General features: G+C 36.3%; 7 non-coding genes across 7 annotated transcripts; 4 read left to right on the forward strand and 3 right to left on the reverse strand.

Moving 5' to 3' along the window:
- Positions 1-337: 337 nt before the first annotated feature.
- Positions 338-425, reverse strand: TRNAS-UGA (transfer RNA serine (anticodon UGA)). Its single transcript has one exon. It is a non-coding gene; the product is annotated as a tRNA-Ser (tRNA).
- Positions 426-1,249: 824 nt separating this feature from the next.
- Positions 1,250-1,320, forward strand: TRNAG-GCC (transfer RNA glycine (anticodon GCC)). The gene has a single exon. It is a non-coding gene; the product is annotated as a tRNA-Gly (tRNA).
- A 452-nt stretch (positions 1,321-1,772) lies between these two features.
- TRNAM-CAU (transfer RNA methionine (anticodon CAU)) lies at positions 1,773-1,846 on the reverse strand. The gene has a single exon. It is a non-coding gene; the product is annotated as a tRNA-Met (tRNA).
- Positions 1,847-3,804: 1,958 nt separating this feature from the next.
- Positions 3,805-3,876, forward strand: TRNAT-GGU (transfer RNA threonine (anticodon GGU)). The gene has a single exon. It is a non-coding gene; the product is annotated as a tRNA-Thr (tRNA).
- Positions 3,877-4,383: 507 nt separating this feature from the next.
- Positions 4,384-4,465, forward strand: TRNAY-GUA (transfer RNA tyrosine (anticodon GUA)). The gene has a single exon. It is a non-coding gene; the product is annotated as a tRNA-Tyr (tRNA).
- Positions 4,466-4,823: 358 nt separating this feature from the next.
- TRNAD-GUC (transfer RNA aspartic acid (anticodon GUC)) lies at positions 4,824-4,897 on the forward strand. The gene has a single exon. It is a non-coding gene; the product is annotated as a tRNA-Asp (tRNA).
- Positions 4,898-7,496: 2,599 nt separating this feature from the next.
- On the reverse strand, positions 7,497-7,567 carry TRNAC-GCA (transfer RNA cysteine (anticodon GCA)). Its single transcript has one exon. It is a non-coding gene; the product is annotated as a tRNA-Cys (tRNA).
- Between the last annotated feature and the right edge of the window lie 16,454 nt (positions 7,568-24,021).

Genomic DNA, 24,021 nt, shown 5'->3' on the forward strand with positions numbered 1-24,021 from the left:
GATCAATGCAGTTAATTATGTCTCTCCTAGAAGTTGGTTATCAACTTCTCATTTTGTTCTAGGATTCTTCTTTTTTGTGGGCCATTTATGGCATGCAGGAAGAGCCCGAGCTGCTGCAGCAGGTTTTGAAAAGGGAATCGATCGTGATTTGGAACCTGTTCTTTACATGAACCCTCTTAACTAAGATTTTCTTATTTATACCTGTTCTACTTTTTTTCTGTTCTGGCTCGGTTATTCCATCTAGCCGAGCCATTCATTCCTTTTTATGAAAGAAAGATAAGGGACAGAAAAAAAAAATAAATAAAAATGAAAGAAACAAACGTATTCAATAAGCAAAAGGAGAGAGAGGGATTCGAACCCTCGATAGTTCCTAGAACTATACCGGTTTTCAAGACCGGAGCTATCAACCACTCAGCCATCTCTCCACAGCCTAATCCTTATTTTACTCCTACAAATAGAACATAGCCATATAAAAAATAAAAAGATTTATTAGCCTCTAGAAAGATATCAGATACAAGTTCCTTTTCGATATATCTCTGTATACTGTATACACGGATACAGGATCCGCTATACCCGCTTGTGAAATAAAGAGTAAATAATCTCTTCTCACCCCCATATCCAAATAAAAAAGCGGTTTAAGTAATAAATTTGAATTAAAGAGAAGAATCAATGGATTCATGATTAAACCCCTCCTACTTCTTGTATTTTTTTACAATTTTGGTTTAAGTGAGGGATCAAATATGTAGTCAACTTTATTTGATGGTAGCTTGGAGGATTAGAAATATGACTATTGCTTTCCAATTAGCTGTTTTTGCATTAATTGCGACTTCCTCAGTCTTAGTAATTAGTGTACCCCTTGTATTTGCTTCTCCTGATGGTTGGTCAAATAATAAAAATGTTGTATTTTCCGGTACATCATTATGGATTGGACTAGTCTTTCTCGTAGCTATTCTGAATTCTCTCATTTCTTAAATGAAATTTGGTTAATATTTATTAACCCCATAAAAAAGAAATAATAAAGGCCATTTCTTCTAAAAAATTAGAATAGTGAGACGTATTAAAACGCAATTTGCGTTCCGAATTGCTAGCTCTTCTCTTTCAGTATTATGAAATTCCATTCCCATTAGAATATTCATTGACAGATAATAAAAAAAGGAAAACTCTAATATAATAGAAAATGAAATGAAACGGTCGACCCAGACATAGAAGGTCGACCCAGGCGGATATACGCTATAAAATATATACCGTAGCGAGCGTAGTTCAATGGTAAAATATCTCCTTGCCAAGGAGAAGATACGGGTTCGATTCCCGCCGCTCGCCCGCTTAATTTATCAAAGTACTATGATAAAAAGTTTAGTCTAGTTAACTGTTTAACTACTTATATTAAATTAAGTATTAATTAGGTGTTAGTCTAGTGCCGTATCCCTTACTATCTTACCCTTCCTTTGCATCCCACTCAAAAAAAGAGGGCGCTCCAGAGGCAGAAATAGAACTCGCCAACAGAGCTCCAAAAATTGGGTATTAACTGAGACAAACAACGGGCAAACTTTTTTTAAAGGGAAGGGAGAGGTAGACTGTCCCTTTCGTTTCATTTTTATTTTCTGCAGGGTAGGGAGAGGCCTTGCGCCTTCTTTTTTTGAAGGCAAGTGACTTCGCAAACTGCTCAATTTTGCCCTCTAGGGCCGGGAACTAATGAATAAAAAAGGGTTGGATACGCCCCTCTACCATACATATCTAGAGAAATAGAATAGTCCTTTTATACAGACTGCTAAGTGCGGAGACGGGAATCGAACCCGTGACCTCAAGGTTATGAGCCTCGTGAGCTACCAAACTGCTCTACTCCGCTCTGGAGTACCAGAAACTGGTGGACAAAAAAGGCTTGAATACAAGCCTCTAACATGTCTAGACAAATAGAATACTCCTTTTATACAGAATGGAGCGGGTAGCGGGAATCGAACCCGCATCGTTAGCTTGGAAGGCTAGGGGTTATAGTCGACGTTGGTTGATTATTTTTAACGTCTCTAATTCAAAACCGAACATGAAATTTTGATTTCATTCGGCTCCTTTATGGATATTCTCACCACTTAACATCTATGTCAGCTTTTCTATTTGAATGGAACCAAAGCTCTCCGCTTTCTAGATGATCCTTATAGAGTAGGAGATAGAAATTCTATCTAAATTCATCTAATCTACTTACTTCGTTCCCTAATTTCATTCAAGAGATCCTGAGGAAAAGAATTGGGTTTCCACCGAGCTGAAACAATATGCGGATGGTTCTAGTAAACCAAAACTATCGTTTTTTAGCTATTTGGCTTCCTTATTCCTTATTTTAAGAAGATTTAGTTACGATTGGAAATCAACTTTTTTGTATCTTCATCCATAGATCCTTTACTCATATTTTCAAAATTGGAATACTTAATCCAATGCAAAATTATGCTTCGCGACTCTGTACTCATAATCCTATTTTTATTTTGGATGCAATTTAAATTAGTCTTTGGATACAAATCGCCAGAATGTATATTCTTCCTCAATATGCTATTGAGAGGAAAAGGATTTAATCCTTTATAAGAACTAAAGTTTTCATCGGAATATAAAAATAAAAAACTTAAGGATGCCTTAAGTATATCATTTCAAATTCAGTTATTAATAGAACGAATCACACTTTTACCACTAAACTATACCCGCTACATTGTAGATTATGGTATAAATGGTACCCTTTGTCAAGGATAGCCATTTGACAAGAAGGCTAATTCCCCCTTATTGAATCAGATGGAGAAGGTTCATGACACTGAGCCGTTGGTACTTCTACTTCGATCGCTCGCCTTTACTTTAGGATTTAGATAGCCCCTCTGGTCTGTAAAAAAAATCTTTTCTTACCATGCTAATAGCGCCTGAACCAAATGTATTTATTTTGATTAGGATCCTATTCTACGGTTACGACTACAATAATAATTATTTACTTTGCAAGGACGTAAGTGTGTCAGACTGCTAAATTGTTTTATTATTCCTACAATATAAACTAGGGGATATAGGGGGTAACACTGTCCCTATAAATTCCTTTTTTCCTTTTCTTTTTTGTCCAGAATTGAACAAAAAAGAAATTATGGAAGATGTTTTCTTCCCCCATTAAGTCCGAGCCATAGAGTAAGAGTGAGATGAGTTTTCCAAATTCATCATAGACTTTCCCTATGGCTTGATAGAAGTAAGCAGCAAAGAGTCGTAACTTAAAGAAAAAAACGGACAGGGCCGACAGATTTACCTGATGTAAAGAAGATCCTAAAAGTCTCTGATTAGTCGACTCTCTCCATTTAACACTTTCCTCTCTCTCCTTTTTTCCACTGACTCAATTCTAGTTTATTAGATTCTTGTTTAAAAGAATGCAAAAAGTTCAATAGAACTAAGAACACATAAAAAATAGCATAGAGGATCAAGGCCATTACCAAAAGTTCCTCCCAAGGATCCTATATCCTATTGGGTATCTGTTCCCCGCCTTTTCCCGCTAGGATCGGAAATCTTATATTTTCCATATCCATATACCGTTGAATCCTTGGGGTTCCAGAATCCGCCTATTTTACTAGTCTTCGGAAACGGAAAACCCTGAACCAAGAAGAGTTGGATATGTTATGTAGGGTATGTTTTTTTTTATTAATTTTATTTTGAGCTCTCAAGATATCGATATATACATATACAATCTCTACATAATGTCTCTCTCTCTATCTCTATATATTATATATATAATATGTACATTATGCAGTAGACCCATAATGGGAAATCCAAGTGGCTAATTTTTGAATTAAATAAAAAGCCCTTTTAACTCAGTGGTAGAGTAATGCCATGGTAAGGCATAAGTCATCGGTTCAAATCCGATAAAGGGCTTTTTAAATTAGTGGTAGAGTAATCTCGTGCTAAGACGTAAGTCGTTGGTTCGAATCTGATAGAGTACTTTTCTACTAAATTGATTCACTTTTTTTCTTTGTTTTTGAAACTTTCTCTATATTTTTAGAGAATTTTATGACTTAGTGCGGGATGGATGCATTTTTGGTATGAACACTAAATGAAGCACGGAGAATTAATCTATAACGATCAACTAAAAAAAATCCTAGATGAAAACATAACAGAAAAGTTGGAAAAACTCTTTGCTTTGGATCTATTTATACTTTTCGAGTATATTGACAATTCCAAAAAACTGCTCATACTATGATTATAGTATAATCACGAGCGGTTGTATATGGCCCTATCGTCTAGTGATGCCCCTATCGTCTAGTGGTTCAGGACATCTCTCTTTCAAGGAGGCAGCGGGGATTCGACTTCCCCTGGGGGTAGGGAGTATTATGAAAGGAGGTTAATCATAGATTAGCAAAAACCCTAGAATAAATTCTTCCTGGGTCGATGCCCGAGTGGTTAATGGGGACGGACTGTAAATTCGTTGACAATGTCTACGCTGGTTCAAATCCAGCTCGGCCCAAACCAAAAATCTAGGGCTTCGTGAGTATGAACTAAATCCTTTTGTTTTTCTTCCATAAAATAAAATGTCTGATCTATAGAAATAAAAGATAAAGAAAAAAGGGAAATTTTTTTTTCTAATCCATATCTCTCTCATTCCTTTCTTACAAACAAAAGAGTTTTTCTTATTGAAGGCTGGATTATTATCCATTTTTAGTGATAAAAAATCACGACATACTAGTTATGTCACTCTCACTATACCCACGTATAATATAATATGTGGGTATGTAGTATATGATTCGTCTATTTCTTAGAGTACGAAAGACGAATCGAATCTTCTTATGGTTCTATTTAAGAATGGGTATGCCATACACCCCGCGGGGATTGTAGTTCAATTGGTCAGAGCACCGCCCTGTCAAGGCGGAAGCTGCGGGTTCGAGCCCCGTCAGTCCCGAACTAGGGTTCAATGAATGGAGAAATTGATATTTCCTTTTTCCATGAAAAAAAGGGGCAGGGAGCAAGATCAAATACCCACAGGGCACCCTTACTTCACTTTTTTATTTTGCATCTCTCATTAAAGAGGGAGGGAGGGCATATAGGAATTTTTTTTTCACTACTCCCAATCGATAAAGAAAGACACACATACGATATGTGGATTAGTAGAATTTAGGATATTATATTACTCTATCTTTCTTTATGATGATACCATCCTCATCTTAATTTCCTATTCCACTCTTATGGAATAGAGTACCGGTATTTTACCGGAATCCATACATAAATCGTATTCCCTTTTTATTTCAGACCTCTTTTCCCCATCTCACTTCTACTGCTTATTTGGATGTCTATGTGACCCATAGAAAGTGAAAGTTGGTCATATAATACATACATAATTGTATGTATAACTATAAGAAAAAGGAAGGGAAATTGTATAAGATTAAGAAAGTATAAGATTAAGAAAGCTCGTGGGTTAGAGATATAGAAAAGAAAAAGTAGAAAAGGATTAAAAAAGAGGGAATTCCTAATCCAATCAAAAAACCCATTTTGGTCTTAGTGTGGATAGAGGATCTTCCTATGTTATACTATATAACTCTCATCCGTGAAATATAACTCTCATCCATGAATTGATTTGATAGATCCGATATTCATAATATTGAATTGATTCAGTATTATCAGAATGCAAGCCCTACCCTTGAATTTACAAGATACCCCTTTTTCCTCTCCATGGGATTACATCCCGAGTTATTGTGAAAATAAAAAATAAAGAGGTTATGGAAGTCAATATTCTCGCATTTATTGCTACTGCACTGTTCATTCTAGTTCCTACTTCTTTTTTACTTATTATTTATGTAAAAACAGTCAGCCAAAATAATTAATTGGAATTCCAATTAATCATTGAAGAAATTAAAAAGGGATTAAATAAAAAAAATCCAAGTCTTAAATGAAAGGATCTGGTTGGAATCTTAAAGTGTGGTAGAAAGAACTACATATAGTTTTTTCTACGACACTTTAGATTCTTTCTATTATATTATCTTTGAATCTACATAGAATAGATTAGTAGATTGAAATAGTTAAGTAGTCTAATTCAATTTCTTTTTTCATTGCATCCACTTAATTTCAATCAGGTCAAAATAAAAAAATCTAAGACAATTCTTGACCAAAGAATCCATGGAAGGAAAGAAAAATAATATGAAGAATAGACTATAGTAAAAAGTAAAAGGAAATGGAAAATGTGTGATATGCCGTGAATAGTTCCGTGGAAGAAAGTCTAATTTTCTTATGTATAGAACTTTTTTTAACCATTCGTCATTTCTAGTAGAAATTCTGAATTGGTATAATGGCTCTTTCTTACATTACAACTTACAATACAAGAGTTTCTTACAGGAGTGAAACAAAACTAAAGAAAAAGATTAAAGAATAACGTTTGACAAAATGATTAATGCAAAATGATCCATTAAAGAAAAGAATTGATACAACAATTTGATTACTTAATCAATTAGTAGTATCCCTAGAGTCCACTCCTTCCCCATACTACTAGTGAAAGAGAAAATGTAAAGACTACCATTAAAGCAGCCCAAGCGAGACTTACTATATCCATCTAAATTATGTCTCCTATTTCTATGAAGGGATTATTCTACTATTGATCAATAATCATAGTGGAATCAAGGGTACAGAGTCAAAAAGGGATTCCGCCCTAAGGCCATGGATCAATCAGTTCAAGGAATTTACTCCTAACAAATTCTTATAGGAATTCTGGTAGAATTAGAGAGCATTAAAAATACGAGATACTATAGCCCTTTTTTCCTTAAAAAAGAAAGAGTACGGGAATGATGTCCTGAATAGAAGAAGCGGGAATAGGAAGATTTTTTATTCCTTTTGTTACTCTTTTTTTTTTTTTTAAGCAAAGGACGCCCGAATATACCATAAAATTATCGATAGATAAATATTTATTGGATACCTACCTTACCTAATGTTTATTTTTGACCTAAACCCTGCAGCCTTGCTTTGTATCATTCTATGAAAGAATGAAGAGATTTTATCCATAATACAACTCCTAAATTGATTTTTGATCGACCTATTTAATCTGATTCTCGTTAGAATTAAGTAGTCCTTACTTTAGTGTATGTAGGTAACATAAGATGTACGATAAAAAAATGTATAATAATTAGTAAGTCTTGATATTCTTTCGTGGAGTCCCTTCTTGAATCTTAGATTGAAAAAAAAAAAGAATGCCCCTTAGGGACCTTTCTTTGGATACCAAGATTTCTGACATCTTATCCTCGTATTTTAAAATTATCAAATCGAATCTCAATTAAGAACCAATTCAAATTCATATAATAAAAGAATAAGGAAACACTACCTCACCCCTATTGATAACCATTTTGGCCACTACCGTCAAAACAAACCCTAACCCTAGTTTGAGGATAGAACTATGGTATGGTTTCTCTAAACCCAGTATCGGCAGGCCCAGTTACTCTCTTGCCCGAACTTATGCGAAGTAAAAATTTATCGAATTCGATCAGCACTATAAAAAAAACCTAAGTATTTTATTGATCAGGCGGCACCCAGATTTGAACTGGGGATAAAGGATTTGCAGTCCCCTGCCTTACCGCTTGGCCATGCCGCCAAAAAATCCGATCAAAAATCTAGAAAACAGCAAGTATTCATCCACGTTTTCTTACGAAAAGCCCCTTTTATTTTGAATATAATTCTACTTACTTTTTTCCAATCTTTTTCAAAAAATCTATTCCTGCTTTTTTTGATCCAGTTTCTATTATTCTCCTCGATAGATTCTATCTTAAAACATACATTGTTAACACAATAAAACTTCCCATTTCTTTCTATTGAGATGAAAAAGAAGAAAAAGTGGATTTCTATTCACAGGCTGCAAAATTCAGAATAAATTGGAACCGTTAACTAGAATTCTCTTTTTTTTATTGCAGTAGTGAACTACTCTTAAATCGGTATTATCTCCCCCCCCTTCAATGGCATAATAAAATATTATGGCTTTATGCTTAATCCGTGTATAGGTAAACTTTAGGTCCGAACAGCATTATTATCCAAAGATCCCCTTTATGTACATATCTCTATGGGGAATCATGCTTTAATTTTTCAAAGTATTAAATTAAATATCTTGAATAAAAAAAGGAAATTTGCTCTGATATAGAGTATAACCTGACTATCTTGGCGTACCCAAGTGAAATTACGATAAAAGAAAAGCATGGATATGGGGAGAGGTGGATAACTAGATTGGCATGTACTTAAAAAAGGGACTTACTTTATTTTAGAATTCCACAATGAAATACTGAATTTTCTAGCAATTATACTACTCCGATCCGAAATAAAAAAGAACCCTCAAATTATTTTGAGAAATTAAAGTAAGCACGCTATTCTAAATCGAAGTAAAGTCAAACTTTCTAGTATATTATATTACGGCTTTATTACATTCATAGAAAGGAGATAAAATGAGAAATCTTTGCCATCCAATCTGATTAGAATATCATAACATAAAGTATAAGTGGCAGAATTTTTTTTGTAGGAATGTTTTATCAATTCATTTTCATTTCATTTGTACCCCTGGCAAACTCGAACTTTCGTCCAAATGGTCTCTATTCATATGTATGAAATACATATATGAAATACGTATGTGGAGTTCCCTAGAATTTCATGTGATTCAGTAAACAGAATATAGATTCCATGATTGCTAGATCGATCCATAGGGATTGATGAAGAGTGAGCTGATAATGGAATTTTTCTTTGATAAACAGGAAACTTAAGATTAAGATGCTCCGGAATGGAAACGAGGGAATGTCCACAATACCCGGATTTAGTCAGATCCAATTCGAGGGATTTTGTAGGTTCATTAATCAAGCCTTGGCAGAAGAACTTGACAAGTTTCCAACAATTAAAGATCCAGATCACGAAATTGCATTTCAATTATTTGCGAAAGGATATCAACTGCTAGAACCCTCGATAAAAGAAAGAGATGCTGTGTATGAATCACTCACCTATTCTTCCGAATTATATGTATCTGCGAGATTAATTTTTGGTTTCGATGTGCAAAAGCAAACCATTTCTATCGGAAACATTCCTATAATGAATTCCTTAGGAACCTTTATTATAAATGGAATATACCGAATTGTGATCAATCAAATATTGCTAAGTCCTGGTATTTACTACCGCTCGGAATTAGATCATAAGGGAATTTCTATCTACACTGGCACTATAATATCAGATTGGGGGGGGAGATCGGAATTAGCAATTGATAAAAAAGAAAGGATATGGGCTCGCGTGAGTAGAAAACAAAAGATATCTATTCTAGTTCTATCATCAGCTATGGGTTCGAATCTAAGAGAAATTCTGGATAATGTTTCCTACCCTGAAATTTTCTTGTCTTTCCCGAATGCTAAAGAGAAGAAGAGGATTGAGTCAAAAGAAAAAGCTATTTTGGAGTTTTATCAACAATTTGCTTGTGTAGGTGGGGACCTGGTATTTTCGGAGTCCTTATGCGAGGAATTACAAAAGAAATTTTTTCAACAAAAATGTGAATTAGGAAGGATTGGTCGACGAAATATGAATCGGAGACTTAATCTTGATATTCCTCAGAACAATACATTCTTGTTACCACGAGATGTATTGGCCGCTACGGATCATTTGATTGGAATGAAATTTGGAACGGGTATACTTGACGATGACGATATGAATCACTTGAAAAATAAACGTATTCGTTCGGTTGCGGATCTGTTACAAGATCAATTCGGATTGGCTCTTGGTCGTTTACAACATGCAGTTCAAAAAACTATTCGTAGAGTATTCATACGTCAATCGAAACCGACTCCCCAAACTTTGGTAACTCCAACTTCAACTTCAATTTTATTAATAACTACTTATGAGACCTTTTTTGGCACATACCCGTTATCTCAAGTTTTTGATCAAACGAATCCATTGACACAAACTGTTCATGGGCGAAAAGTGAGTTGTTTAGGTCCTGGAGGGTTGACGGGGAGAACCGCAAGTTTTCGGAGCCGAGATATTCATCCGAGTCACTATGGGCGTATTTGTCCAATTGACACGTCTGAAGGAATCAATGTTGGACTTACTGGATCCTTAACAATTCATGCGAGAATTGATCACTTGTGGGGATCCATAGAGAGTCCGTTTTATGAAATATCTGCTGAGAAAGCAAAAGAAAAAAAAGAGAGACAGGTGGTTTATCTATCACCAAATAGAGATGAATATTATATGATAGCAGCAGGAAATTCTTTGTCCTTGAATCAAGGTATTCAGGAAGAACAGGTTGTTCCGGCTAGATACCGTCAAGAATTCTTGACTATTGCATGGGAACAGATTCATGTTAGAAGTATTTTTCCTTTCCAATATTTTTCTATTGGGGGTTCTCTCATTCCTTTTATTGAGCACAATGATGCGAATCGGGCTTTAATGAGTTCTAATATGCAGCGCCAAGCAGTTCCGCTTTCTCGGTCCGAGAAATGCATTGTTGGAACTGGATTGGAACGCCAAACAGCTCTAGATTCGAGGGTTTCCATTATAGCCGAACGCGAGGGAAAGATCATTTCTACTGATAGTCATAAGATACTTTTATCAAGTAGTGGGAAGACTATAAGTATTCCTTTAGTTAACCACCGTCGCTCTAACAAAAATACTTGTATGCACCAAAAACCCCGGGTTCCACGGGGTAAATCCATTAAAAAAGGACAAATTTTTGCAGAAGGAGCTGCTACAATTGGGGGCGAACTTGCTTTAGGAAAAAACGTATTAGTAGCTTATATGCCATGGGAAGGTTACAATTTTGAAGACGCAGTACTAATTAGCGAACGTTTGGTATATGAAGATATTTATACCTCTTTTCACATCCGGAAATATGAAATTCAGACGGATACGACAAGCCAGGGCTCCGCTGAAAAAATCACTAAAGAAATACCACATCTAGAAGAACATTTACTCCGCAATTTGGACAGAAATGGAGTTGTTAGGTTGGGATCCTGGGTAGAAACTGGTGATATTTTAGTAGGTAAATTAACGCCTCAGATAGCGAGCGAATCATCTTATATCGCGGAAGCTGGATTATTACGGGCCATATTTGGCCTTGAGGTTTCCACTTCAAAAGAAACTTCTCTGAAATTACCTATAGGTGGAAGAGGGCGCGTTATCGATGTGAAATGGATCCAAAGGGACCCGCTCGACATAATGGTTCGTGTATATATTTTACAGAAACGTGAAATCAAAGTTGGGGATAAAGTAGCCGGAAGACATGGGAATAAAGGGATCATTTCCAAAATTTTGCCTAGGCAAGATATGCCCTATTTGCAAGATGGAACACCCGTTGATATGGTCTTCAATCCCTTAGGAGTACCCTCCCGAATGAATGTGGGACAAATATTTGAAAGCTCGCTCGGATTAGCGGGGGATCTGCTAAAGAAACATTATAGAATAGCACCCTTTGATGAGAGATATGAGCAAGAGGCTTCAAGAAAACTTGTGTTTTCAGAATTATATGAAGCCAGTAAAGAAACAAAAAATCCATGGGTATTTGACCCGAGTACCCGGGAAAAAGCAGAATATTTGATGGAAGAACAGGCGACCCCTTGAGCAACCTGTTCTAATAGGGAAGTCCTATATCTTAAAATTAATTCATCAAGTTGATGAGAAAATTCATGGGCGTTCTACTGGGCCCTACTCACTTGTTACACAACAACCGGTTAGAGGAAGAGCCAAGCAAGGGGGACAACGAGTAGGAGAAATGGAAGTTTGGGCTTTAGAAGGATTTGGTGTTGCTCATATTTTACAAGAGATACTTACTTATAAATCTGACCATCTTATAGCTCGCCAAGAAATACTTAATGCTACGATCTGGGGAAAAAGAATACCTAATCATGAGGATCCTCCAGAATCTTTTCGAGTGCTCGTTCGAGAACTACGATCTTTGGCTCTAGAACTGAATCATTTCCTTGTATCTGAAAAGAACTTCCAGGTTAATAGGGAGGAAGTTTGATCGGAATAAATATAAATTCTTTTCTTATTTCTATTTTATGATTGACCAATATAAACATCAACAACTTCAAATTGGACTCGTTTCCCCTCAACAAATAAAGGCTTGGGCTAACAAAAACCTACCTAATGGAGAAGTCGTTGGCGAAGTCACAAGGCCCTCTACTTTTCATTATAAAACCGATAAACCAGAAAAAGATGGATTGTTTTGCGAAAGAATCTTTGGACCCATAAAAAGCGGGATTTGCGCTTGTGGCAATTCTCGAGCGAGCGGAGCTGAAAACGAAGACGAAAGATTTTGCCAAAAATGCGGGGTCGAATTTGTGGATTCTCGGATACGAAGATATCAAATGGGATACATCAAACTCGCATGTCCCGTGACTCATGTGTGGTATTTGAAAGGTCTTCCTAGTTATATCGCGAATCTTTTAGATAAACCTCTTAAGAAGTTGGAGGGCCTAGTATACGGCGATTTCTCTTTTGCTAGGCCCAGCACTAAAAAACCCACTTTTTTACGATTACGAGGTTTATTCGAAGAGGAAATTGCATCCTGTAACCACAGCATTTCTCCCTTTTTTTCTACCCCAGGCTTTGCAACATTTCGAAATCGGGAAATTGCGACAGGAGCAGGTGCTATTAGAGAACAATTAGCAGATTTGGATTTGCGAATTATTATAGAGAATTCTTTGGTCGAATGGAAGGAATTAGAAGACGAGGGGTATAGTGGAGATGAGTGGGAAGATAGAAAAAGACGAATAAGAAAAGTTTTTTTGATTAGACGCATGCAATTGGCGAAACATTTTATTCAAACAAATGTAGAACCAGAATGGATGGTTTTGTGCTTATTACCGGTTCTTCCTCCCGAATTGAGACCTATTGTTTATAGGTCTGGAGATAAAGTAGTGACTTCAGACATTAATGAACTTTATAAGAGAGTTATCCGTCGGAACAACAATCTTGCCTATCTATTAAAAAGAAGTGAATTAGCGCCAGCAGATTTAGTAATGTGCCAGGAAAAATTGGTACAAGAAGCCGTGGATACACTTCTTGATAGTGGGTCCCGCGGGCAACCGACGAGGGATGGTCACAATAAAGTATACAAATCACTTTCAGATGTAATTGAAGGTAAAGAGGGAAGGTTTCGCGAGACTCTGCTTGGGAAACGGGTCGATTACTCGGGGCGTTCTGTCATTGTTGTGGGTCCTTCGCTTTCATTACATCAATGTTGGATTACCTCTAGAGATAGCAATAAAGCTTTTTCAGCTATTTGTAATTCGCGATTTAATCACGAAACGCGCCACTTCTAATGTAAGGATTGCTAAAAGGAAAATTTGGGAAAAAGAACCCATTGTATGGGAAATACTTCAAGAAGTTATGCGGGGACATCCTGTACTGTTAAATAGAGCACCTACCCTGCATAGATTAGGCATACAGGCCTTTCAACCCACTTTAGTAGAGGGGCGTACTATTTCTTTACACCCATTAGTGTGTAAGGGTTTCAATGCGGACTTTGATGGAGATCAAATGGCTGTTCATCTACCTTTATCCTTGGAAGCTCAGGCAGAAGCCCGTTTACTTATGTTTTCTCATATGAATCTCTTATCTCCCGCTATTGGGGATCCTATTTGCGTACCAACCCAAGACATGCTTATCGGGCTTTATGTATTAACGATTGGAAAGCGTCGAGGTATTTGTGCAAATAGATATAATAGTTGCAGAAACTACCCAAATCTAAAAGTAAATTACAATAATAATAATAATTTTAAATATAGGAAAGATAAAGAACCCCATTTTTCTAGTTCTTATGATGCACTGGGAGCTTATAGACAAAAACTAATCAGTTTAGATAGTCCCTTGTGGCTACGATGGAACCTGGATCAACGCGTCATTGGGTCAAGAGAAGTTCCGATTGAAGTTCAATATGAATCTTTGGGGACTTATCATGAGATTTATGCCCACTATCTAATAATGGGAAATAGAAAAAAAGAAATTCGTTCGATATACATTCGAACCACTCTTGGTCATATTTCTTTTTATAGAGAAATAGAGGAAGCCATACAAGGATTTAGTCAGGCCTATTCATACACTACCTAAACAAGAAAGTTAGATTCGGCGATGCCCCTCCCCTTTCGGGGGGCATTCCGATTTCCCTAGTATCATCATTATTTGCCACGCGAATCCAGATTGAGATTGAGGCAATTAAGTTAATTAAATTTTCGAATCACTGACTCAGGCCCATTGTCGAATCCTACTCAGCAATTGTCGAATCCTACTCAGCCGAAAAGGGGGGTACTTATGTATGGCGGAACGGGCCAATCTGGTCTTTCATAATAAAGAGATAGACGGAACTGGTATGAAACGACTTATTAGCAGATTAATAGATCATTTTGGAATGGGATATACATCCCATATACTGGATCAACTAAAGACTCTGGGCTTCCATCAAGCCACTACTACATCGATTTCGTTAGGAATCGAGGATCTTTTAACAATACCCTCTAAGGGATGGTTAGTCCAAGACGCGGAACAACAGAGTTTTCTTTTGGAGAAACACTATTATTATGGGGCTGTACACGCGGTAGAAAAATTACGCCAATCTGTTGAGATATGGTATGCGACAAGTGAATATTTGAAACAAGAAATGAATTCAAATTTTCGGATAACGGATCCTTCTAATCCAGTCTATCTAATGTCTTTTTCAGGAGCCAGAGGAAATGCATCTCAAGTACACCAATTAGTAGGTATGAGAGGATTAATGTCGGACCCTCAAGGACAAATGATTGATTTACCTATTCAAAGCAATTTACGCGAGGGACTTTCTTTGACAGAATATATAATTTCCTGCTATGGAGCCCGCAAAGGGGTTGTAGATACTGCTGTGCGAACAGCAGATGCTGGATATCTTACACGTAGACTTGTTGAAGTAGTTCAACATATTATTGTGCGTAGAAGAGATTGTGGTACTATCCGAGGTATTTCTGTAAGTCCTCAAAATGGGATGACGGAAAAACTTTTTGTCCAAACACTAATTGGTCGTGTATTAGCAGACGATATATATATCGGTTCACGATGCATTGCCGCGCGAAATCAAGATATTGGAATTGGATTAGTCAATCGATTCATAACTGCCTTTCGAGCACAACCATTTCGAGCACAACCAATATATATTAGAACCCCCTTTACTTGCCGAAGCACTTCTTGGATCTGTCAATTATGCTATGGCCGGAGTCCTACTCATAGTGATCTGGTCGAATTGGGAGAAGCCGTAGGTATTATTGCAGGTCAATCAATTGGGGAGCCAGGGACTCAACTAACATTAAGAACTTTTCATACTGGCGGAGTATTCACAGGGGGTACTGCCGACCTTGTACGATCCCCTTCGAATGGAAAAATAAAATTCAATGAGAATTTGGTTCACCCCACACGTACCCGTCATGGGCAGCCTGCTTTTCTATGTTATATAGACTTGCATGTAACTATTCAGAGTCAAGATATTCTATATAGTGTGAATATTCCCTCAAAAAGCTTGATTCTAGTGCAAAATGATCAATATGTAAAATCCGAACAAGTAATTGCGGAGATTCGTGCCGGAACGTCCACTTTACATTTTAAAGAAAGGGTACAAAAGCATATTTATTCTGAATCAGACGGCGAAATGCACTGGAGTACTGATGTTTACCATGCGCCCGAATATCAATATGGTAATCTTCGCCGATTACCAAAAACAAGCCATTTATGGATATTGTCAGTAAGTATGTGCAGATCCAGTATAGCGTCTTTTTCACTCCACAAGGATCAAGATCAAATGAATACTTATGGTAAAAAAGATAGGGAAATTCTTGATTATTCAACGTCGGATCGAATCATGTCCAATGGCCATTGGAATTTTATCTATCCTTCTATTTTTCAAGATAATTCAGATTTGTTGGCGAAAAAGCGAAGAAATAGGTTCGTCATTCCATTACAATATCATCAAGAACAAGAGAAAGAACTAATATCCTGTTTTGGGATTTCGATTGAAATCCCCCTTATGGGTGTTTTACGTAGAAATACTATTTTTGCTTATTTTGACGATCCCCGATACAGAAAAGATAAAAAGGGTTCAGGAATTGTTAAATTTAGATATAGGACCCTAGAAGAAGAATATAGGACTCGAGCGGAAGACTCAGAAGAGGAATATGAGACCCTAGAAGACGAATACAGGACCCGAGAGGACGAATATGAATATGAAACCCTAGAAGAATCTAAATATGGAATCCTAGAAGACGAATACGAATATGAAACCCTAGAAGACGAATATGGGAGCCCAGAAAACGAATATGGGAACCCAGAGAACGAATATAGGACTTTAGAGAAAGACTCAGAAGAGGAATATGGGAGCCCAGAGAGCAAATATAGGACCCAAGAGGACGAATATGGAACTCTAGAGGAAGACTCAGAAGACGAATATGGCAGCCCCGGGGAAAGCGCAGAGGAAAAATATGGTACTTTAGAGGAAGACTCAGAAGAAGATTCAGAGGACGAATACGAGAGCCCAGAGGAAGATTCCATCTTAAAAAAAGAGGGTTTGATTGAGCATCGAGGAACAAAAGAATTTAGTCTAAAATACCAAAAAGAAGTAGATCGGTTTTTTTTCATTCTTCAAGAACTTCATATCTTGCCGAGATCTTCATCCCTAAAGATACTTGACAATAGTATTATTGGAGTGAATACACAACTCACAAAAAATACAAGAAGTCGACTAGGCGGACTGGTCCGAGTGAAGAGAAAAAAAAGCCATACGGAACTCAAAATATTTTCCGGAGATATTCATTTTCCTGAAGAGGCGGATAAGATATTAGGTGGCTGTTTGATACCGCCAGAAAGACAAAAAAAAGATTCTAAGGAATCAAAAAAAAGGAAAAATTGGGTCTATGTTCAACGGAAAAAAATTCTCAAGAGCAAGGAAAAGTATTTTGTTTCCGTTCGCCCTACAGTGGCATATGAAATGGACGAAGGAAGAAATTTAGCAACACTTTTCCCGCAGGATCTCTTGCAAGAAGAAAATAATCTCCAAATTCGACTTGTCAATTTTATTTCTCATGAAAATAGCAAGTTAACTCAAAGAATTTATCACACAAATAGTCAATTTGTTAGAACTTGCTTAGTAGTGAATTGGGAACAAGAAGAAAAAGAAAAGGCTGGTGCTTCCCTTGTTGAGGTAAGAGCAAATGATCTTATTCGCGATTTCCTAAGAATTGAGTTAGTCAAGTCCACTATTTCGTATCACGAAAAAGGTATGGTAGGACAAGTGCAGGACCGATTCCCCATAATAGGTTAGATCGCGCCAATATCAATTCTTTTTATTCCAAGGCGAAGATTGAATCACTTAGCCAACATCCAGAAGCTATTGGCACTTTGTTGAATCGAAATAAAGAATACCACTCTTTGATGATTTTGTCGGCATCCAACTGTTCTCGAATTGGTTTATTCAAGAATTCAAAACATCCCAATGCGATAAAAGAATGGAATCCTAGAATTCCTATTCGAGAAATTTTTGGGCCCTTAGGCGCTATTGTAGCTAGTATATCGCATTTTTCTTCATCTTACTATTTACTAACGCATAATAAAATCCTGTTAAAAAAATATTTGTTCGTTGACAATTTAAAACAAACCTTCCAAGTACTTCAAGAACTTAAATACTCTTTAATAGATGAAAATAAAAGGATTTCTAATTTCGATAGTAACATAATGTTGGATCCATTCCTTTTGAATTGTCACTTTGTCCATCATGATTCTTGGGAAGAGACATTGGCAATAATTCACCTTGGACAATTTATTTGTGAAAATGTATGTCTATTTAAATCGCACATAAAAAAATCCGGTCAAATTTTCATTGTAAATATGAATTCCTTTGTTATAAGAGCAGCTAAACCTTATTTGGCCACTACAGGAGCAACTGTTAATGGTCATTATGGAGAAATCCTTTACAAGGGAGATAGGTTAGTTACGTTTATATATGAAAAATCGAGATCTAGTGACATAACGCAAGGTCTTCCAAAAGTGGAACAAATCTTTGAAGCGCGTTCAATTGATTCATTATCCCCGAATCTCGAAAGGAGAATTGAGGATTGGAATGAGCGTATACCAAGAATTCTTGGGGTCCCTTGGGGATTCTTGATTGGAGCTGAGCTAACCATAGCCCAAAGTCGTATCTCTTTGGTTAATAAAATCCAAAAGGTTTATCGATCCCAAGGGGTACAGATCCATAATAGACATATAGAGATTATTATACGCCAAGTAACATCAAAAGTGCGGGTTTCCGAAGATGGAATGTCTAATGTTTTTTCGCCTGGGGAATTAATCGGACTATTGCGAGCGGAACGAGCAGGACGAGCTTTGGATGAATCGATCTATTATCGGGCAATCTTATTGGGAATAACAAGGGCTTCCCTGAATACCCAAAGTTTCATATCTGAAGCAAGTTTTCAAGAAACTGCTCGAGTTTTAGCAAAAGCTGCCCTACGAGGTCGCATTGATTGGTTGAAAGGCTTGAAAGAAAACGTAGTTCTGGGGGGGATTATACCTGTTGGTACCGGATTCCAAAAATTTGTGCATCGTTCCCCACAAGACAAGAACCTTTATTTCGAAATAAAAAAAAAAAATCTATTCGCGTCGGAAATGAGAGATTTTTTGTTTCTCCATACAGAATTAGTTTCTTCAGATTCTGACGTAACAAACAATTTTTATGAGACATAAGAACCCCCATAAAAATATTTTTTACTTTACTAGACTTTTGAACTTAGAACACTAACAGGTCAAATTTTAGATTTTTAAGATTTTTATTTTAATAAGTAAAACAAGTCAGTTAATTCATTAAGGTGGTTATGTTTATACCATGTATCAATGGCCAACTCTTATCTTAGTACAAGGTTCTCTCGGAACAATTATTATTTATTTCAAGCTATTTCGGATCTTTCTTAATCTTCAAAAAGAACTAAATTCCGTAATGGAATGGTAGGATTAAAAAAAAGGAAGTGTGGAAAAAATGACAAGAAGATATTGGAACATTAATTTGAAAGAGATGATAGAAGCAGGAGTTCATTTTGGTCATGGTATTAAGAAATGGAATCCTAAAATGGCCCCTTACATTTCGGCAAAGCGTAAAGGTACTCATATTATAAATCTCGCTAGAACGGCTCGTTTTTTATCAGAAGCTTGTGATTTAGTTTTTGATGCAGCAAGTCAGGGAAAAAGTTTCTTAATTGTTGGTACCAAAAAAAGAGCAACAGATTTAGTAGCATCAGCTGCAATAAGGGCTCGTTGTCATTATGTTAATAAAAAGTGGTTCAGTGGTATGTTAACGAATTGGTCGATTACGAAAACTAGACTTTCTCAATTTAGAGACTTAAGAGCAGAAGAAAAAATGGGAAAATTCCACCATCTCCCAAAAAGAGATGTGGCAATCTTGAAGAGAAAATTATCTACTTTGCAAAGGTATCTCGGCGGGATCAAATATATGACGAGATTGCCAGACATTGTGATCGTCCTTGATCAGCAAAAAGAGTATATAGCTCTTCGGGAATGTGCCATTTTGGGGATTCCTACTATTTCTTTAGTCGATACAAATTGTGACCCGGATCTCGCGAATATATCGATTCCAGCCAACGATGACACTATGACTTCAATTCGATTGATTCTTAACAAATTAGTATTTTCAATTTGTGAGGGCCGTTCTCTCTATATAAGAAATCGTTGATTAAGAATATATAGTGAATTCTTGGGCAACTGCGTAAATTTATGGAATCACTTACTTTACTATATCTTTTTTTTTGCATAGAATTTTTTTTGCATAGAAAAAAGAAGGGGAATATTGATATATATTAGAGGGTATTGATATATATTATGATCTGATGTGCTTTCTTGGTATCCTAAATATAAGATTAATACTTCAAGTTGCTGAGTTGAGAAAGAGATGGTTGAATCAAAAGAATTCCTTTTTTGAAGTTCAATTTTTATCAGAGGACAATATGAATATTATACCTTGTTCCATTAAAACACTCAAGGGGTTATACGATATATCGGGTGTAGAAGTAGGCCAACACTTCTATTGGCAAATAGGAGGTTTCCAAATTCATGCCCAAGTACTCATCACTTCTTGGGTCGTAATTACTATCTTGCTAGGTTCAGTTGTCATAGCTGTTCGGAATCCACAAACCATCCCGACCGACGGTCAGAATTTTTTTGAATATGTCCTTGAGTTTATTCGAGACTTGAGCAAAACTCAGATTGGAGAAGAATATGGTCCCTGGGTTCCCTTTATTGGAACTATGTTCCTTTTTATTTTTGTTTCGAATTGGTCGGGTGCTCTTTTACCTTGGAAAATTATAGAGTTACCCCATGGGGAATTAGCAGCGCCCACGAATGATATAAATACTACTGTTGCTTTAGCTTTACTCACGTCAGCGGCATATTTTTATGCTGGTCTTAGCAAAAAAGGATTGAGCTATTTCGAGAAATATATTAAACCAACTCCAATCCTTTTACCAATTAACATCCTAGAAGATTTCACAAAACCATTATCGCTTAGCTTTCGACTTTTCGGGAATATATTGGCGGATGAATTAGTCGTTGTTGTTCTTGTTTCTTTAGTCCCCTTAGTAATCCCTATACCGGTCATGTTTCTTGGATTATTTACAAGCGGTATTCAAGCTCTTATTTTTGCAACATTAGCCGCAGCCTATATAGGTGAATCCATGGAGGGTCATCATTGAATTGACTCTTTTTGGAAATAGTATTTTTTTTTTTTGCAGCTTAGCTCAATTCATGCATGGTTCCAGATAATCTGCTTGGTTGCAAAAAAATAGTTAGAAATGCGTATGAATATATAGCCTAGAGTTGTAGGAGAGAGAATAGAATAGACTATATTATGGAATTTTCAAAGTATATATGCATTAAGGAGGGTGGAGTCAGGCTAGATCTATACTATAATATCCTTAATGTCTATAAGTGGAGTCCTCTTTTATGCAGGTTTCCACTTTAAGCAATGATTTTAGAATCCGATTCAATAGAAAATGAGAAAATATGCAAACAAAATAGAAGAAACAAATGTATATATATAGGATATTATATTATATATTCCTAGGTTAGATTCATTATCTAATCCGATATATGGATATGGAATTCCCTTCTATGTAGTTCGGACAATTCACATTATCATTTCAATTTGATTTCAATTTGTACTTTTTAGTTACTTTACTTCTCCCCAATAGAGCTTAGAAGTAAGAATTTATTGGTTGATTGTATCCTTAACCATTTCTTTTTTTTGACACGAGGAACTACTCACCATGAATCCACTAATTGCTGCTGCTTCTGTTATTGCTGCTGGATTGGCCGTAGGGCTTGCTTCTATTGGACCTGGAGTTGGTCAAGGTACTGCTGCAGGACAAGCTGTAGAAGGTATTGCGAGACAGCCAGAAGCAGAAGGTAAAATACGAGGTACTTTATTGCTTAGTCTAGCTTTTATGGAAGCTTTAACAATTTATGGACTAGTTGTGGCACTAGCGCTTTTATTTGCGAACCCTTTTGTTTAATCTTAAAAAAAAAATTCTTTCGATTTCGATTAGATACTTTTTTCTTTTTTTAGTAAATTGGTATTTGCTTCCACAATTCCAATTATATCAATACTTTATTTAATTTACTCCTATTTATTACTCCTGGAATTATCTATTTATCGGGACAGATAATACCCCATTCTAGGAAGGGCTGAGTTGAGTATTATTAATTTAGAAGATATGCTCACCTTCTTATTTCCCGTCCTTAGTTTAGGAAAGTGGAAAGTTTTTTCCTTTTATTTTAGGAATTTTGGGAACAGAACATTTCAACAAAGGAAGTCTTTCACCGGTCAAACAAGACGTAAGACTTAATCTAAAAGAAATTACTAGATTGAATCTATTTGCATTAAAAAAACCGATCAAAAAAGGGCGAGCGAAGTAAGTGATCGAAAAACTTTGTTCTTTGTTCGTCCTATCTATAAGAGGAGAGCATATGAAAAATGTAACCCATTCTTTCGTTTTTTTAGCTCACTGGCCATCCGCTGGCAGTTTCGGGCTTAATACCGATATTTTAGCAACAAATCTAATAAATCTAACTGTAGTGGTTGGTGTTTTGATTTTTTTTGGAAAGGGAGTGTGTGCGAGTTGTCTATTTCAAGAATAGATTGGATCTATCCGGCTGCACTTTATAATATTTTTTAGTATTTTTCGGATAAATAAGAAAAGGGTGCACGATCTCGACGAATTACTTCTGAATAAATTCAGAAATCATATGGAAGAACCATAGCATTTCGCGACTCATTGGTAAATCAACTTTGATTCTCTATAAACCAAGAATGTGAGACCATTAACACGGTTAAAGCTAAACTGCTTGAAGTCCAGGCAAAAAGAGGTACTCTTTCTACAACTATATTAGTATTAGTACCAATTTAAACGGGAAATAGCTAATGTAAAATTTATCTGATATAGAACACTCATATCGATAAAATGGTTTGAACTATTTACTAGAAAAAAAAGGGGGCACCCTGCCCTTTTTTAACCAATGCCGAATCGACGACCTATGTATAAAAAAGAGAAATTTTTTGGATTTGAAGAAAAAAAAAATAAAAAAGAATTCTATTAATTTTCATTTTCCATTTATTTAGTTAGTTTTTCTTAATGAAATTGAAATTATTAACTAGAGGGCAAATAAAAATAAAGAAACAACTTTGCTGACCATGATATATTTTTATCTAGGCGGAAGAGTCCTCTTAATATTTATCTAGTCTTATATAGGTTTCGGTATATTGAAATATAAACATAAAAAAGAAGATAGAGGATAGGCTCATTACTTAAAAAAAAGATATGGAAATAGCTATAGAAAAAAAAAAAGGAGCGTGAGAGCCAAATGAATCGAAAGATTCATGTTTGGTTCGGGAAGAGATCATAAAAGTTGTAAACTTACAAAATAATCTACTTTCATTAAAAGATTTATTAGATAATCGAAAACAGAGGATCTTGAGTACTATTCGAAATTCAGAAGAATTGCGTAGAGGGACCATTGAGCAACTCGAAAAAGCTCGGATTCGATTACAGAAAGTCGAACTAGAAGCGGATGAGTATCGAATGAATGGATACTCTGAGATAGAACGAGAAAAAGCAAATTTGATTAATGCTACTTCTATTAGTTTGGAACAATTGGAAAAGTCTAAAAACGAAACCCTTTATTTTGAAAAACAAAGGGCAATGAATCAGGTCCGACAGCGGGTTTTCCAACAGGCCGTACAAGGAGCTCTAGGAACTCTGAATAGTTGTTTGAATACCGAGTTACATTTCCGTACGATTCGTGCTAATATTGGCATTCTCGGGTCCCTGGAATGGAAGAAATAATTAAATTAATTAGGCCTTGAACTTCTACTTTCGTTTAGAATTTAGGCATTATTTTTCCCCTTGCTTCCGAAAAAAGAGTCAAGAAACACTAATGGCAACCCTTCGAGTCGACGAAATTCATAAAATTCTCCGCGAACGTATTGAACAATATAATAGGAAAGTAGGGATTGAGAATATAGGTCGCGTAGTTCAAGTGGGGGATGGGATTGCTCGTATTATAGGTCTTGGTGAAATAATGTCAGGTGAATTAGTCGAATTTGCAGAAGGTACTAGGGGTATTGCTCTGAATTTGGAATCCAAAAATGTTGGGATTGTATTAATGGGCGATGGGTTGATGATACAAGAGGGAAGTTTTGTAAAAGCAACAGGTAAGAATTGCTCAGATACCCGTGAGTGAGGCTTACTTGGGTCGTGTTGTAAATGCTCTGGCTAAACCTATTGATGGGAAAGGCGAAATTATAGCTTCCGAATCTCGCTTAATTGAATCTCCTGCTCCAAGTATAATTTCCAGGCGTTCCGTATACGAACCTCTTCAAACAGGGCTTATTGCTATCGATTCGATGATCCCTATAGGGCGCGGTCAGCGAGAGTTAATTATTGGGGACAGACAGACTGGCAAAACAGCAGTAGCCACAGATACAATTCTCAATCAAAAAGGGCAAGGTGTAAT

The sequence above is a fragment of the Triticum urartu genome, unplaced genomic scaffold, assembly GCF_056163025.1.
Source record: "Triticum urartu cultivar PI428250 unplaced genomic scaffold, HENAU_Tu73 scaffold580, whole genome shotgun sequence".
In the NCBI taxonomy this organism is placed as follows: domain Eukaryota; kingdom Viridiplantae; phylum Streptophyta; class Magnoliopsida; order Poales; family Poaceae; genus Triticum; species Triticum urartu.